The 18572-nt window shown below is 41.0% G+C and overlaps 1 protein-coding gene across 8 annotated transcripts in view; it reads left to right on the forward strand.

Moving 5' to 3' along the window:
- The window catches only part of arid4b (AT-rich interaction domain 4B), a 201151-nt gene that overhangs the window by 89035 nt on the left and 93544 nt on the right, over nucleotides 1–18572 (forward strand). The window lies entirely within an intron of this gene.

The following is an 18572-nucleotide window of genomic DNA, read 5'->3' on the forward strand; positions in this document are numbered from 1 at the left end:
TAAATTTCTGTTGGGGAGGTTAAGACGGTATAAAAAGAAAACAAGTCAGTAATATGTATACAGTAAATAGATAATGCACTTCTCTCCAAAAGTACTGGAAGAGCAAGTCCAAAACTTTTTGTTTTTGCTTTACACTGAAGACATTTGGGTTTGAGAACAAAAAATGAACGATATATCAGAATGTCAGCTTCCATTTCCTGATATTTACATCTTGATGTGTTAAACAGTTTAGAACTTGGCACCTTTGGCAAGAGACCATCCTGTTTTTTAGATGAGCAAAGGTATAGGTAAAGATGGTTTTAAAGTAAATAACACTTTATATTTGGTTGCATATCCCTTGCTTGCAATAACCGCATCAAGCTTGCGACCCACTGACATCACCCAACTGTTGCATTCTACTTTGGTGATGCTTTTCCAGGCTTGTACTACAGCTGTTCTAAAGTGTCGTCTTCAGGAGGTGAAATTCATGCTCATTTGGGTTAAGGTCTGGTGATTGACTTGGCCAGTCTAAAACCTTCCACCTTTTCCCCTGATTCCCACAGTGGTTTCTGTGTTGTGTTGGCAGTACAATTTGGCTCATTGTCTTGCTGCATGTTGAAGTTCGTCCAATTAGATTGGATGCATTTCTCTGTAAATTGGCAGACAGAATGTTTCTGTAGACTTCTGAATTCATTCTGCTGCTATCATTATGAGTTACATCATCAATAAAGATTAATGAGCCTGTACAAGAAGCAGCCATGCAAGGCCAAGCCAGGACACTGCCTCCACCATACTTGGCCAGTGAGCTTGTATGGTTTGGATCCTTACTTTCTGAACACTGTGGCCTTTCCTTCACTTTGGTAGAGATCTTTGTTCTAGAACTTTTGTGGTTTGCATCTTGTGGGAGAACCTCTATATTTCTGCTTTTGAAGTCCCATTCAAAGTGTGGATTCTGATACTTTCACCCCCTGTGGATGCTGTTGGTATTGTCACTGGCAGTTGTTTTTGGGGTTTTGTTCACAGTTATCAGTGTTTGTCATCAGCTACTGTTGTTTCTGGTTGTTCGTACACAAGTGGTTTCTTTTCTTTTTTTAGGACATTTTAAATTACTATGTTGGTGATGCCAAATGCTTGTGTAATAACTTTTCTCAGCTTCAAAATGGCTTGTTTTTCATAGACAGCTCTTTGGTCTTCGTATTGGTTTCTACATTTTAACAATAAATGCAGTTTTCACAGGTGAAACTCAAAACTCAAACCAAGCATAGACATTCAGAGCTATTAATTGTTGAAACAAATCTTAATAGGGCACACCTGGGCCACAAGAAACACTTGTCAGTCACATGTACATTACAAGTCAATATTTTTGATCACTTGAAAAAATGGCTAGATTCAAAGAAGAGGGGCCATGTTCTTTGTTGTTTAATGCAGCTAGATTTAAAGATCAGTAATGCGAAACCTTGGAGTTTCGATCTGTTCTCATTCATCATTTGAACCTAAAGCAAAAACAAAGAATTGGCCTTGCCATTCCAATACTTTCTGCGCGCGCGCACACACACACACACACACACACACACACACACACACACACATAGTGCATCTCAAAAAATTAGAATACCATGAAAAAGTTCCTTTTTTTTCATAATTTAATTCAAATAGGTAAACTTTCATATATTCTATATTCATTACATGTAAAGTGAAATATTTAAAGCCTTTTTTGTTTTAATTTTGATGATTATGGCTTATAGCTCATGAAAATCAGAAATCCAGTATCTCAAATTATTAGAATATTCCCTAAGATCAATCAAAAAAAGGATTTACAATACAGAAATGTCCAACTTCTGAAAGGTATATTAATTTATACACTCAATACTTGGTTGGGGCTCCTTTACCATGAATTACTGTATCAATGCGGTGTGGCATGGAGGTGATCAGTCTGTGGCACTGCTGAGGTGTTATTGAAGCCCAGGTTGCTTTGATAGTGGCCTTCAACGTATCTGTATTTTTGGGTTGGGTGTTTCTCATCTTCCTCTTGACAATACCCCATAGATTCTCTATGGGGTTCAGGTCAGGCAAGTTGGCTGGCCAAACAAACACAGTAATATCATGGTCAGCAAACCATTTGATAGTAGTTTTGGCACTGTGGGTAGGTGCTAAGTCCTGCTGGAAAAGGAAATCAGCATCTCCAAAAAGCTCGTCAGCAGATGGAAGCATGAAGTGCTCTAAAATCTCCTGGTAGATGGCTGCAGAGCCGGTTCAGACCTCCATGGGGCCCTAGGCAAAATTCTGCTAAGGGGCCCTCTTAACTGAACCCCAAAATGTTCAACAGTAGCACCTGACACCCAGTGCTTCCACTCATCCCCCCCCCTTTAAACATATTGCACTAGTGTCGCCACCTGTTGGTCTAACTGGCTGACTGGCTGGACTCTGTGCTGCTTGTTAGAAATTTTTAACCCTTTGGTGACTGACCCCTTGAAAATTGTTCCTCCAGGAACGATGACGTTTCAGTTGTCAAGACAACGGAAAAACTAAAATACAAAACCGAAAGATATGTCACAATGCTCTTGTGCACAAAACAAAATGCTCTTGTATTTTAGTTTTTCCATTGTCTTGACAACTGAAACGTCATCGTTCCTGGAGGAACGATTTTCAAGGGGTCAGTCACCAAAGGGTTAAGCATAGCACCTGTAAAATATAGATAAGGCTACTATTAATTCAGCTCCATCAAATTGGCTGCACTTGTTTTACCTTCAGATACTGTACTTAAAATGTAGGTGATTTTAGATTATTATTTAGCCTATTTAGCACCATTGTCATATTTCATGAGTTTTATTTATTCACTAATATATCTGCATCTGTATTTGCCTGTGGGCTATCCAAGCAAACAAAATTCAATCTTACTAAATATTTATCCATTACTTTCCATTTTGTATAAGTGCAGTTGTAACTACACTCAGAACCATTGATATAACACTTAAATTGTAGAAGCCAGCAAGACGCACACGGAGACCGTCCGGGGTTCACCCAGGGCTCACCGCCCTGTTATGTAGGTGAAACACCGACAAGCCCCGTCCCTCCCACCCAGAGAGGAGAGTTACCTGACTGCTGTTCCCGCTGTTCATTTTCATGCAGTTTCTTTTTCCTTTTTTCACTCCCCGAGGGATAACTCCGCTTCATCTTGCTAGGTTGATGCACATGCACTGGGAATCTGACGTGCGCGAGCAGTGCGATGAACGGTCACGTCGTCACTTTTTTTTTTCCACCCACGGGGCCTCTATGAGTTTGCGGGGCCCTACGCAACGTGCGTAGTGTGCGTATTGGGTGAACCGGTACTGGATGGCTGTGTTGACTTTGGACTTGATAAAATACTGTGGACCAACACCACCAGATGACATGGCACCCCAAATCATCACAGACTGTGGAAACTTCACACTGGGCTTCAAACACCTTGGATTCTGTGCCTCTCCACTCTTCCTCCAGACTCTAGAACCGTGATTTCCAAATTAAATGCAAAATGTACTTTCATCTGAAAAGAGGACTTTGGACCACTGAGCAACTGTCCATTTCTTTCTCTCCTTAGCCCAGATAAGACACTTCTGACATTGTCTCTGGCTTAGGAGTAGCTTGATATTAGGAATGCAAAAGTTGTATCCCCTTTCTTGAAGATGTCTGTTCGTGATGGGTCTTGATACACTGGCACCAGCCTCAGTCCACTCCTTGTGAAGCTCTCCCAAGTTCTTGAATCAACTTTTCTTGACAATCCTCTCAAGATTGCGGCCATCCCTGTTGCTTGTGCACCTTTTCCAGCCACCCTTTTCAGCAATGACCTTTTGTGGCTTACCCTCCTTGTGGAGGGCATCAGTGATCATCTTCTGGACAACAGTCAAGTCAGCAGTCTTCCCCATGATTGTGGTTGTGTGTACTGAACTAGACCAAGAGATACACTGTGTTCATACTGTTTTACTCAAACTCGAAATGAAATATTCTAATATTTTGAGATTTTTTTTTTTGTACTGCATGCCATACTCATTAAAATTAAAATAGAAAAATGCTTGAAACATTTTAGTTTGTGTAATGAGTCTATAATATATAACACTTTCACTTTCTTAAATAAATGATGGAAAATATTTAACTTTTTCACAATATTCAAATTTTTTGAGATGCATTAGTATATATACCCACCCACCCACCCTCTGGAAAAAATTAAGTTTTTCCAAAGACTGCAAAATTATCAGTTTCTCGGTATGTGTTTTGAGGAACATGAACATTATTTTATTCCATAAACTCATCTTATCTCATTATCTTTAGCCGCTTTATCCTGTTCTACAGGGTCGCAGGCAAGCTGGAGCCTATCCCAGCTGACTACAGGCGAAAGGCGGGGTACACCCTGGACAAGTCACCAGGTCGTCACAGGGCTGACACATAGACACAGACAACCATTCACACTCACACCTACGGTCAATTTAGAGTCACCAGTTAGCCTAACCTGCATGTCTTTTGGACTGTGGGGGAAACCGGAGCACCCGGAGGAAACCCACACGGACACGGGGAGAACATGCAAACTCCGCACAGAAAGGCCCTCGTCGGTTATTCCATAAACTTCCCCCAAAATTCCACATAAAAATCTCACTTGGAGCATTTAATTGCAGAAAATGACAACTGGTCAAAATAACAAAAAAGATGAAGTGTTTTCAGACCTTGAATAATGCATAGAAATCAAGATCATATTCAATTTTGAACAGCACAGTAATGTTTGAACTTGAGATGAGTTCAGAAATCAATATTTAGTGGAATAACCCTGACATTTAATCACAGCTTTCATGCATCTTGACATGCTCTTCACCAGTCTTTCCTGTTGCTCTTGGGTGACCTTATGCCACTCCTGGTGCAAAAAATTCAATCAGTACAGTTTTGTTTGATGGCTTGTGACCATCTGTCTTCCTCTTGATCACATTCCAGAGGTTGTCAGTGGGGTTCAGGTCTGGAAATTGATCTTGTGGTCCTACATCCACACCTTAATTGACCTGGCTGTGTGGCATTGAGCATTGTCCTGCTGGAAAACCCAGTCCTCAAAGTTAGGGAACATTGTCAGAGTATTGTATACCTCTGCCAGATAGAGGATAGTCATGTCCACAGCAGTGCTTTTTATACTTTTCCCTGTTAAATAAGATTTGATTCAGGTGATCACCTAATCACTACCTTATTAAGTAAAATGAGGTGTGCTTCTGTTGGAATTCCAGCACAGACACTGGAGCGAAATGGCTCCCATACATAGAGATGCTGATTTAAGAAAAAACGATGTGTTCTCTTAATTTTTTCCAGGGCTGTATATATTTGTATGTATATGTATACAGTGCCCTCTACAATTATTGGCACCTCTTATTACTAACAAGGGTTAGAAAAAAGCTACCTTTTGGTGGAGTAGCTTCATCTTGCACTGAAAAAGTGAGAGAAATCAAACCTTTAATTGAAATAAATGCCCTTACAGAAAAAACACATGAATTTCCCATGTATTTCACGTTACCGCATGTGATCACGTTACCACATGTTACCATGTAGAGCACATGTGGAAAACATGTTAACACGTGTAAAACATTCCATGTGATTCACATAAAATTGGGCCAAAACCACGTTTCCCATGTGCAAACAACATGTTTCCCATGTGCAAAACACATTTTCCACATATTTCACATGTGAGAAATCACATGTGAAGTTCATGTGGTTTTTCTGTAAGGGTGTACTCAGAGAACAATAAATCCCTCAACGAGAAATAATTATGTTCAGCAAAAACACGTACCACTTTTATTGGCACCCCTGCATTTAATACTTTGTACAACCTCCCTTTGCCAGTAAAACAGCACTGAGGCTTCTGCTATAATATTTTAGAAGGTTGGCAAATACAGAGCAGGGCATCTGAGACCATTCCTCTTTACTGAATCTCTCCAGATCGTCCAGGGTCCTAGGACCCCCTCTGATACACACTCCTTCAGCTTACCCCACAGAATTGCAATGGGGTTCAGGTCAGGGGACCGAGATGGCCATGGAAGAAGCTTGAATATGTGGTCAGCTAGCCATATTTTTTTGTTGATTTAGACCTGTGATGTGGAACATTGTCCTGCTGGAAGATCCAATGATGACACCAGTTTAGTTTCCTGACAAAGGCAAACAGATTTTGATTTATAATGTCCTGGTATTTCATGGAGTCCATGATGCCATGTATTCTGCAAGACTCCGTAAGACCTCTGAAGGTGTGCTGTGAAATCTGGCACCAAGATGTGAGCAGCAGATCCTTTAAGTCCTGTTTGTCCAGCACATCCCACAGATGCTCTATCGGATTGAGATCTGATTAATTTGGAGGCCCAGTCAACATCTTGAAACCTTCGTCATGTTCCTTAAACCATTCCTGAACAATTTTTGCAATGTGGCAGGGAGCATTAACCTGTTGAAAGAGGCCACTTCTGTTTGGGATTACTATTGCCATGAAAGGGTATACGTGGTCTGCAGCAATGTTTAGGTAGGTGGTACTTATCAAATTAACATCCACATTAATGCCAGAACCCAAGGTACCCCTGCAGAACATTGCCCAGACCATCACACATAATTTCCACTTAATGAAATTGTGAAATTCATGAAAAATGAAGTGAAATTTCCACTTCATGGTTTTATCATGGTTGCGGCATGGAGATGAATGCAATGTTATTTACACAGGATAGTCAAAACAACAGCAAAAGAGACATGGCATGAAAACACGACAGTAGCAACGAGGAACACAATGCACATCGGCATGGAAAATAAAAACAAATGCAAGACCAAATCTGTTTACAGAAACCGGGGTTTAAATAAGGAGACGTGGGAGGAAAAAAGCAGAAAGCAGGTGTGCATAGTTAATGGGCAACTACGTCATGGCGCATTTCATTCTGAGTGTGTAGTTCAAGGGGTCCTGCTTCTATGCTTGAGTGAGTGAGCAGATAGTCCCACTGGCAGTCCCACTGTCTAAGCAAAAATGTTATAAATAGCCTTTACGTATTTTACTTTGTCTTCCACTTGTACTCTGTGGTGTCGTGGGGAGATGGAGATGCCGGTCAAGGGCTTGGTATGTGGCTTCAGCAGTAGACAGGTGATAGATACTGAGGGACACTCTCACACAATCAATCCAGTGTTTAGGAGAGTGTCCTTGGGCTCATGTCTCTGAGCTGCTCATATTATAGGCTGTGGGTAGTTGATTGACAATCTGTTGAGATGACCAAACCACTTGAATCTTTGCCACTGGATGTGAATGAGGACTGGTGTTGTGCCCACCATTTTCCTTATCTCATCATTCCTTATTCTGTCTTACTTGGTCTTATTCACTGCTTTTTGGAGACATCTCATTTCACAAGTTATTTTTCTCTCTAATGCTTTTGTCAGTGTCCATGTTTGACATTGGTATGTCAGAATTGGTAGAAAGATGGTCATTGAGTTGTGCCTTGATGTTCATGGGAATGTTAGGGTGTTTTAGTAAGGAAGCCAGCTGGTAGCTAACAACATTGTTTGTTTGCTTTTTGTGTTTGTATTTCTATCTACCTGTCCAGTTTTCCATAAAGATGCTGCCCAAATATTTAAATTCTTGGACTTGAGTGTCATGTCATTGATGATTAGCAGAGGTGATGGTGATCTACTTATTGACATGACTTCTGACTTGTTAGTTGAAATTTTCATCTCATGATCCTCACGCGTTGCATTTAAGCTTGTTGTACATGTCTGAAGCTCTTGTTAAGCCTTGTTCAACAAACCTTGATTGTCAGCAAAGAGTAGCTTGTTCAGGTCATCCAAGTTGGGATTGGTTTGTCTGGTAATGATGTCCATGTAAACTGTAATAAAAATGCTCTCCCAAAGATGTCTCTGTGGTGATGGGGTCAGCAGTCCCCCTACCCTGCAATTGTTTTTGCTGTGAAATCTAATGATAAGCCTCAGAAGGATGGTTTAATCGGAAATGACCAACAAATGCCCAACAACTACATGAAACAGATCTGAGCATATTAGAGGTGAACATCTGAAGCCTTCGATCAAACATAGGTGAACTGTTTAACTTTTGCCACAAGCTTAAGCCAACTATTGTTGTTGCCATCGAGTTCTTCCTGGGCTCCACAGTGAAGGATGGAGCTGAATGCATGACCATTCCTGGATATTCTCTTTGCTGCCACAGAGATGGACCTAACTCATCATACGGTGGAATTGCTGCCTACTGTCTTGAAGGAATTGCTATCTTCCATGACAAGGACCTAGACACCCCCCCCCAGACTTGAAACTAATGTGGTTCTCGGTGGCTCTTAAAACTCAGATGCTACTAATTGCTGCAGTCTACAGACCACCAAGCAGCAACAGTGATATCAACTGCCTAGTGCCAACACCCCTACCTAAACTGACCTGAGTTTGGCACCTAATTGGTGGTCCTACTTGAAGACTTCAACGTCTACCACAAAGACTGGCTTGGCACTCATACAACAGATGCAGCTGGCTGATGCATGCTGGAGTTCTCCAACACTCTTGGGTTGAAGCAGATTGTTACCAAACCAACAAGGGAAGACCAGATCCTTCACCTGGTACTGACGGATGTCGCTTTGACTGCTAAAACTCTCGCAAGACTAGGCATAGTGCCTCATTGGCTATCCGTTATCTCAGGATGCCAGGTCAGAGGGACTTCTTCATCCCCACACTCGGAGATTGAGACTGGGAACCCCCCAGCAACACACCCTTGTGAGCAAGAGCTTAATGCATGAGCAGCTGACAAAGCTGAACACCTTGAACCACTGTGCCCGACTACCAAGACTGTGTGAAGTACCTCCTGAAAATCTCCTAGAAGATGTGAAAGCAGCAGTACGAACGATCCCTACTACAACCATCACTGAGACCAACAAGCCGATATACATCACAGCAACAGTGATCCTGGAAATGCTTGGCTATAAGATGGACACTAACCATAAGGTGCCGTATCCACCATGGAAGAGAAGGTTAGAGGCTAAGATCAAGGTGACCTGGAGAGAAGTTAGCCAGCTGTCAGAACTCCAGAAAGGTATGACAAGTAAGGGGCTACCTAAGAAATACAGTAAGCTGTCCATACCTGAGGCCCTAGAGACTGTGAAACAAAGGCTCACAGCCCTGGCTACCCGTCTAAGGAGGTACACAAGCAAAGCTGAAGCCAGGAGAATAAATAGGATGTTCTCCACTCAACCATCAAAGGTGTACACCCAGTGGCAGGTTAATAACATGGTTCCAGATCCACCAAGACAGGAGACTGAACAATACTGGAAAGGGATATAAGAGAAGGAAAAATCCCATAACAGTGCTCAGTGGCTAATAGACCTGAGAGCCAAATACAGCAAGCTCCCTGAACAAGACCCAGTAACCATCACTGTGGCAGACATCCAAGTAAGAATCTCGAAAGTGAAGAACTGGACAGCACCAGGCCCGAATATGGTTCATGCCTACTGGCTAAATAAGCTAACCTCACTACTTGAGCGCTTGGCAGCACAGATGAACCAGCTGCTTATGGATGGGACTCACCCAGAATGGCTGACAAGATCAGAGAGGCCCGATTCTGAAGGACCCACAGAAGGGAGCAGTCCCATCCAGCTACTGCCCAATAACCTGCCTCTGCACAACATGGAAGCTCCTGTCAGGCATCATAGTGGATAGGATGAGTAGGCACATGACTCAATACATGAGCGAGGCCCAGAAAGGAATTGGTAGGAACCCCAGAGGAGCAAAACCTCAGCTACTGGTAGACAGTGCAGTAGTTCAAGACTGCAGAACCAGACATACCAATGTGTACTGCCTGGATTGACTACAGGAAATCTTATGGCTCGATGCCCCACACATGGATCCTGGAATCCTTGAAACTGGTACAACATCAACAGGACTCTCAGAACCTTAATCAAGAACCCAATGAGGCTGTGGAAAACAACCCTAGAGGCCAACTTCAAGCCAATAACATGGGTCACCATCAAGTGCAGCATATACCAAGGAGATGCCCTGTCCCCGCTACTGTTCGGCATAGGACTAAACCCCCTCAGCCATATCATCATCAAGAGTGGCTATGGATACAGACTGTGAAATGGAGCAACCATCAGCCGCCACCTCTACATGGATATTATGCTGTATGGCAGGTCTGAGCGAGACATCGACTCACTGACCCACACCACCAAGATCTACAGCAACGACATCCGAATGTTATTCGGACTAAATAAGTGTGCCCGGATGGTAACAAGGAGAGGGAAAGTGGTGGACAAACGGGAGAACAAGGCTGTGGTGATGGATGTGGCAATACCAAGTGACAATAACATCAGGAAAAGGAACTTGAGAAGCTCAAGAAGTATCAAGGGCTGAAAGAAGAGCTAGAAAAGATGAAGGATGAAGACAACAGTGGTCCCTGTGTTGATAGGAGCCCCCAGTGCAGTGACCCCCAAACTGCGGGAGTAGCTTCAATAGATCCCAGGAACAATATCCAAGATCTCTGTCCAGAAAAGCATAGTCCTCAGAACAGCTAAGATGGTGTGTAGGACCCTCAAACTCCCAGGCCTCTGGTAAAGCTTGAGGGGAAAAAATACCGCCCGAAGCAGGGGTGAGTGGGGAATTTTTATTTATTTATTTATTTATTTATTTATTTATTTTTTAATAATTAATTCTTTTTGGGACCCACAAAAAATGCCAGGGACCCCAATTTAGCCAGTCATGTGGGTCCCAGGACCCAGAAAGAAAAATCCTAGCACCATCCTGCCTACAGTATAAAGCTAGATTCAACATGCATGTGTTTTAATCAATACAGTCCATGCAAGCCCATGGCCCTGAACTTGACCTAAGTTCACAGCTGATGCCAGAGAAGGGTATTCCATGCTGATTGGCTGAGTGTGTGTGGTATCCCATGTTGATTGGACAAGCGATGCACAATTAATATTCATAGGTAACTTGTGCAAAAATGGCAGAGCCTTCAAGCTGGGTACAAGTGAGCAAAACACTACTGGGTTGCATCTTAATTATGGAGATTTTCACAAAGAAAACTGTGGTAAACAACTCTGCAACAGTGGCAGACCATAGTTGTGAGACCATGACGGCCAGTTCACTGCATGTTGCTGACCAAAATTTGCCAAATGCCAGATCATCTGAGGTGTTGGGGGGGTTCCCCCATTTTATCATTGTTTGTTTATTGTTCACTTCAGTTTTATTAGGCATTTAGTCATCCACACTCTTGCCAAAATTTAATGATCAGTATTTTGAACAACTCATGCTATGTTGCATCATCATTCACTTTGTTTGATGTGAAATAAACTGCAGTTTTCTTTGGAACAGTACACTGCTTGTGAGATGCAAATGGGTATTGTATTGACTTTTTTCTGTTTTTAGGGTGGGGATTCAGTAAAATTATAAGTAAACTATAACCTTTTCCCCATGTTGAACTGGTAAGTCAGTTCTAGATGTTACCAGAAGCCATGAAATTAACCCTTTATATTTCAAAATTTTCCGGGGGAAACATGCCCCTAGACCCCCACTAGCTTACATGCCGCCATAGGCGACATGTTCTTTGCACGTCGCTGCGCTTCGGGGGCCACTACTCTTTCCAGTTTTTCTAGGGGAAACCCTGCCTGAGCATACCTCTGCACTACTATCAAAACAACGGCAGATGAGCTAAGTGTTGAGGTGCTTTTGTAAGATGTGCACATTTATACTACTCTTCAAATGCAAGCAAAATTGCTGAACATCATGTGCAACATGTAATCACTTCCATTAGATAATTCATGTTTAAGGGAAGTAACAGATTCAATATATATTATAACTTGTTTGTGTCCTTTAGCGGAGCCTGCTCTTCAGGAAACAGTCACAGAAAACTGCACTTACAAACAGAGAGGAGAGAGAGCGGTAATGAGGAAGAGAGGAGTGGAGAGACTCATGCAAGTAACATGTTTGTGTGATCAGAAATATGTTTGAGGAGAAAGTGAAGAGAACTAGGAAGCAATTTGAGAAAGAAAGGTGCACAAACCGTAGACGGAAACGTTTGAATTTGTGCTGATCACGGAAAGAAGAACATCAATGTCAAAAACATCCTGTCCTGCTGTGTCAGCTGCCCCTTTTACACAGATGTCGATTCCATCTGTGTTGCTACTAATTGTTCTGGCTCAGAGGTGGACTAACATGACCCCCCCCCCCACACACACACACACCCATTGCACATTTGCACAATTCATAGGATTCTAGCCTTGACCAGGCTATGTAAAAGGGGCTAAAGATAGGTGAAGTGCAGAGGAGATGAATCCTCAGTGGAGTGATTGTGCCAATACACACATACTGATGAGAATCTAAAATGGATGGAATGAAGACGACTTCTTTTTTTTTTTTTTGTATGACATGACCAATCATTTGAAGTATTTCATGATGATGGAGGTTAGCATTATTGAACAGTAGTGCTGTTAAAGCGTGTTGCTGGAGAGTCCAGAGGAATAAGATTAGCTGAAACCCTTGACCTGTATCTGAATGATTTTATGAACTGTGCTGTTGCAAAGTGCTTGGCTGATTTAGATAACTGCATAAATGTACAGGTGTTCCCATTAAAGTGGATGGTGAGTGTGTGTATATATAAAATCAGGGTTTCTATTAGCTGGTAAATTCTGGTATGTGACCAGCAAATTCAGAGCCTGCTGGACACATCATTCCAGTAAAAATATAAAAGTAAATAAATATATATATGGGCGGCACGGTGGTGTAGTGGTTAGCGCTGTCGCCTCACAGCAAGAAGGTCCGGGTTCGAGCCCTGTGGCCAGCGAGGGCCTTTCTGTGCGGAGTTTGCATGTTCTCCCCGTGTCCGCGTGGGTTTCCTCCGGGTGCTCCGGTTTCCCCCACAGTCCAAAGACATGCAGGTTAGGTTAACTGGTGACTCCAAATTGACCGTAAGTGTGAATGTGAGTGTGAATGGTTGTCTGTGTGTATGTGTCAGCCCTGTGATGACCTGGCGACTTGTCCAGGGTGTACCCTGCCTTTCGCCCGTAGTCAGCTGGGATAGGCTCCAGTTTGCCTGCGACCCTGTAGAAGGATAAAGCGGCTAGAGATAATTTTATATATATATATATATATATATATATATATATATATATATATATATATATATATATATAAAATTTTAAAAAGTAAGTGTAAGTAAAGATCCTTTCTACACCATAATGCATATCTCTTTAAATGAATGTAGACGGTATGTTGAAGGGGGAAAAAGAAGTAGCAGTGTAGATATAGCTGTTTAAGCATGCTGCCACTGATGGCTGCCACAGGGATCATTACCTAATACTAGCCTCTGATTCATATAGCCACTGCTGTGGAACCATTGTTTTCTAGCAAATCACAGCTACAGTGGTCATTTTCAAAAAATGAGACAGGAATTAAAATTGAATTCATGTAATTGTATTTAATGGTTCCTAATTCACTTTAATATCTATTTTTATCTGAGAAAATTAGACTACTAACAAAGTATACATCTAAATATTGCTAATGCCGCTGCTCACAAGGATTTGTTTGAGTGATGGATTCTCTGGTTGGTCTTATAGGCAGAACTTTCTGGTTGCGTACACAAAAAAAAAAAATGCAGATATATTATTCAGTTACAGAAATAAATACTTGTCACCCAGTCATATACAATCTACTTAAATTAATAATAATTTTAAAAAAAAGAGAACAAAATAATAGGTTTCCAGCAGTTTCTCTCATTGGACCCCTAATAATCAGGACTAAAGCAATAGGGTTCCTGCAGCGAATTTGCTTGGACCCCTAATAATGGCAGCATAAGCCTTATACTGCCAAAACAGTGAGCACTTAAGTTTCTTGCTGAAAGTAAGCGATTCCGGTCAGGTCAGCCTAATCGAGACAGTGAGGAACATGTTGAGATGATGGAGACATCCTGGTCCAGCTGCAAAGAAGCAGAAATGTCATACATTTGAGAACATGTGCGTTGCAGGGTACCATAATGTTTCGGAGCTTCTTGAAATACATTTCAATCAAGTTAAAACAAAAATAAACAAAATGTTCGTAGCAGCCATGTCATAAAGTAATATTTTTCATTACTGGAAAGTTTTCTTGTTCTTTGCTGTTAGTTACAATCATAATTTTACATAGTGTCATTCTTATATATTCCAAAATTTCAGCATTTTCTAGCAGCAGTACTAATTAACATATAACTCAAATTATAATAATTTATCCAGTAAACTGCATTGTTTTCAGACACCAAGACCAGCACCAAAAATCCCGATTGGAAACTCTGATATATACATATATTCTTATCTGTTGTCTCATTCATTTTTTGATCTCGAACCCAAATGTATAGCAAAAACAAAAGCACTGGCTTCATTATTCCAATACGTTTAGAGGGGACTGTATTATTATATTATTTATTATTAGTGGTAAATGTTCAGTGTAATACACAAATATTAAACAGAACTTTTCAGATAAAAATTGTTAGCTGTGTAAAGAGTGTTTCCATGACTGGTGCAACCAGGAGGATTTTGAATATCCTCTGTCTTGTGAATATGAATATATATATATTACAGTGCTCAGTGTAAATGAGTACACCCCCTTTGAAAAGTAACATTTTAAACAATATCTCAATGAACACAAACAATTTCCAAAATGTTGACGAGACAAATTTTAATATAATATCTGTTTAACTTATAACGGGAAAAAGTAAGGTTAATAATATAACTTCGATTACACATTTTTCAGTTTTACTCAAATTAGGGTGGTGCAAAAATGAGTACACCCCACAACAAAAACTACATCTAGTACTTTGTATGGCCTCCATGATTTTTAATGACAGCACCAAGTCTTCTAGGCATGGAATGAACAAGTTGGAGACATTTTGCAACATCAGTCTTTTTCCATTCTTAAACGATGACCTCTTTTAGTGACTGGATGCTGTATGGAGAGTGATGCTCAACTTGTCTCTTCAGAATTCCCCATAGGTGTTCGATTGGGTTCAGATCAGGAGACGTACTTGGCCACTGAATCACTTTCACCCTGTTCTTCAGAAATCCAACAGTGGCCTTAGATGTGTGTTTAGTCATGTTGGAAAAGTGCACGACGACCAAGGGCACGGAGTGATGGTAGCATCTTCTCTTTCAGTATAGAGCAATGCATCTGTGAATTCATGATGCCATCAATGAAATGCAGCTCCCCGACACCAGCAGCACTCATGCAGTCGCACATAAGGACACTGCCACCACCATGTTTCACTGTAGGCACCATGCATTTTTCTTTGTATTCCTCACCTTTGCGATGCCATACAGTTTTGAAGCCATCAGTTCTAAAAACATTTATCTTGGTCTCATCACTCCAGAGTATAGAGTCCCAGTAGTCTTCATCTTTGTCAGCATGGGCCCTGGCAAACTCTCGGCGGGCTTTTTTTGTGCCTGGGCTTTAGGAGCGGCTTCTTTCGTGGACGGCATCCATGCATGCCATTCCTCTGCAGTGTACGCCGTATTGTGTCACGGGAAATAGTCACCCCAGTTTGGCTTTCTACTTCTTTAGATAAGTGCAGTGAACTTGCATGCCGATTTTCTTCAACCCTTCTCATCAGAAGACGCTCCTGTCGAGGTGTTAACTTCCGTGGACGACCTAGACGTCTCTGTGAGATGGTTGCAGTTCCATCTTTCTTAAATTTTTGTATCACTTTTGCTACAGTATTCTGACTGATAAGTAAAGCTTTGCTGATCTTCTTGTAGCCTTCACCTTTGTGGTATAAAGAAATTATTTTCTTTGGAGAATTCTGAAGAGACAAGTTGAGCATCACTCTCCATCCAGCATCCAGTCACTAAAAGAGGTCATTGTTGAAGAATGGAAAAAGATTGATGTTGCAAAATGTCTCCAACTTGTTCATTCCATGCCTAGAAGACTTGGTGCTGTCATTAAAAATCACGGAGGCCATACAAAGTACTAGATGTAGTAGTTTCTGTTGTGGGGTGTACTCATTTTTGCACCACCCTAATTTGAGTAAAACTGAAAAATGTGTAATCTAAGTTATATTATTAACCTTACTTTTTCCCGTTATAAGTTACAGATGTTATATTAAACTTTTGTCTTGTCAACATTTTGGAAATTGTTTGTGTTCATTGAGATATTGTTTAAAATGTTACTTTTCAAAGGGAGTGTACTCATTTACGTGTGTGTGTGTGGTTTTTAATTATTTTAAAATTTTCTGAATTGTAGATTAATACTAAAGTCATTGACATTATGAAGAAATATATATGGAATTATGTGGTAAACAAAAAAGTGTTAATCAAACCAGAATATGTTTTATATTTTAGATTCTTCAAAGTAGGCACCTTTTGTTTAGATGACAGCTTTGCACATCTTGGCATTTTGTCAGTCAGCTTTATGAGGTAGTCACCTGGAATGGCTTTCAGTTTCCAGCTGTGCCTTGTCAAGAGTTAATTTCTTGACCTCTTAATGTGTTCGAGACCATCAGTTGTGTTGTGAAGAGGTAGAGTTGGTATACAGTGAATGACCCTATTTGAGTACTGTTCTAATCCATATTATGCCAAGAACTACTCAACTAAGTAAAGAAATATGACAGTCCATCATTACTTTAAGAAATGAAGGTCAGTCAGTCCAAAAAATTTCAAGAACTTTGAAAGTATCCCCAGGTGCAGTCACAAAGACCATCAAATGTTATGATGAAACTGGCTCTCATCAGGACCGCCCCAGGAAAGGAAGACCTAAGGTTACCTCTGTTGCACAGGATAAGTTAATCAGAGTTACCAGCCTCAGAAACCGCAAGTTAACAGCACCCCAGATAAGAGCCCACCTAAATGCTTCAGAGTTCAAGTAGCACACACATCTCAACATCAACTGTTCAGAGAAGACTGCGTGAATCTGGACTTTATGGTCGAATTGCTGCAAAGAAGCCACTTCTAAGGAAGAACAACAAGAGGAAGAGAATAGCTTGGGCCAAGGGACACAAGGAATGGACATTAGACCAGTGGAAATCTGTCCTTTGGTCTGATGAGTCCAAATTTGAGATTTTTGGTTCCAATCGCCATGTCTTTTTGTAAGATGCAGAAAAGGTGAGCGGATGGTTCCTACATGTGTGGTTCCCACAGTGAAGTATGGAGGAGGAAGTGTGATGGTATGGGGATGCTTTGCTGGTGACACTGTTGGCGATTTATTCAAAATCGAAGGCACACTTAACCAGCATGGCTACCACAGCATTCTGCAGCGACATGCCATCCCATCTGGTTTGCGCTTAGTGGGCCCATCATTTGTCTTTCAACAGGACAATGACCCAAAACACACCTCTAGGCTATGTAAGGGCTATTTGTCCAAGAAAGAGGGTGATGGAGTGCTTCGTCAGATGATGTGGCCTCCACAATCACCTGATCTAAACCCAATTGAGATGGTTTGGGATGAGTTTGACTGCAGAGTGAAGGCAAAGCAGCCAACGAGTGCTCAGCACCTCTGGGAACTCCTTCAAGACTGTTGGAAAACCATTTCGAGTGATTACCTCATGAAGCTGATTGAGAGAATGTCAAGAGTGTGAAAAACTGTAATCAAAGCAAAAGGTGCCTACTTTGAAGAATCTAAACTCTAAAACATGTATTTTGGTTTGATTAACATTTTAAAGTTTACTAAATGATTCCTTATGTGTTGCTGCATAGTCTGGATGACTTCAGTATTAATTTACAATATAGGAAAAAAAAATTAAAAATAAAAACATCGAATTTGAAGCTGTTTCCAAACTTTTGACTGGTACTGTGTATATATAAAATCAAAATCTATTTATCGATTTGATTTCAAGTTTTAAGGGCCTGGAACAGTCAAACATTTGCCAGTACACCATGATGAGAGGGACAAATATAAACTCTGTTTCAGGATTGCACAGTTTATTGATTATTGGGGCAGTTTCAAAATGAAATATTGGAAGCCTCCTACATAACAAAGACCCACAAAATCCAGCACCTGAACCTCCAAGCATCACTGGAGCGTCAACACATTGTATCATCATTTGACATATTCGTTCATTTTACTTATTTATGTAAAGGCTTTTTGTAAAGTTCTTTTTTTTTTTTTTATTTATATTTTATTATTTTTCAAGGTAAAGGGTGGTGGGTACATGAAGACAAGAAAGAAAAAAAAAAGAGAGACAGGAAATGGGGGGACAAAAAAATGACAACAGTAACAACAACTATTTACAGACAGGGAGTAGTCTTCCACATACATGTCCTTACAAAAGGATACGTAATATACACACTTATAGTAAGGATTCATTTGGCCATTTGGCAGGGACAAAATAAAACCACTTCAACCATCTGTCCAAAAAACCCTCAGTTTTTTGGTTAACATGTGCTATTATTCCTTCCATCTTGTAAATTTCCACCACAATATCTCTCCATGTAGTAATTGTTGGGCTGTGTGGTTGTAGCCAGTTCCTGGTGATGGCTTTTTTACTGGCCACCAATAGAATGTTAATAAGATATTTGTCCACTTTCAGCCAGTTTTCGGGAACGTATCCAAGGTACAAAGTCTTAAAGTCCAGTGCAATATCTTCTTCAAAGATGTCCTGTAGGGCCTTATGTATCTCAGACCAAAAA

Source organism: Neoarius graeffei, chromosome 7, assembly GCF_027579695.1.
Source record: "Neoarius graeffei isolate fNeoGra1 chromosome 7, fNeoGra1.pri, whole genome shotgun sequence".
Lineage (NCBI taxonomy): Eukaryota > Metazoa > Chordata > Actinopteri > Siluriformes > Ariidae > Neoarius > Neoarius graeffei.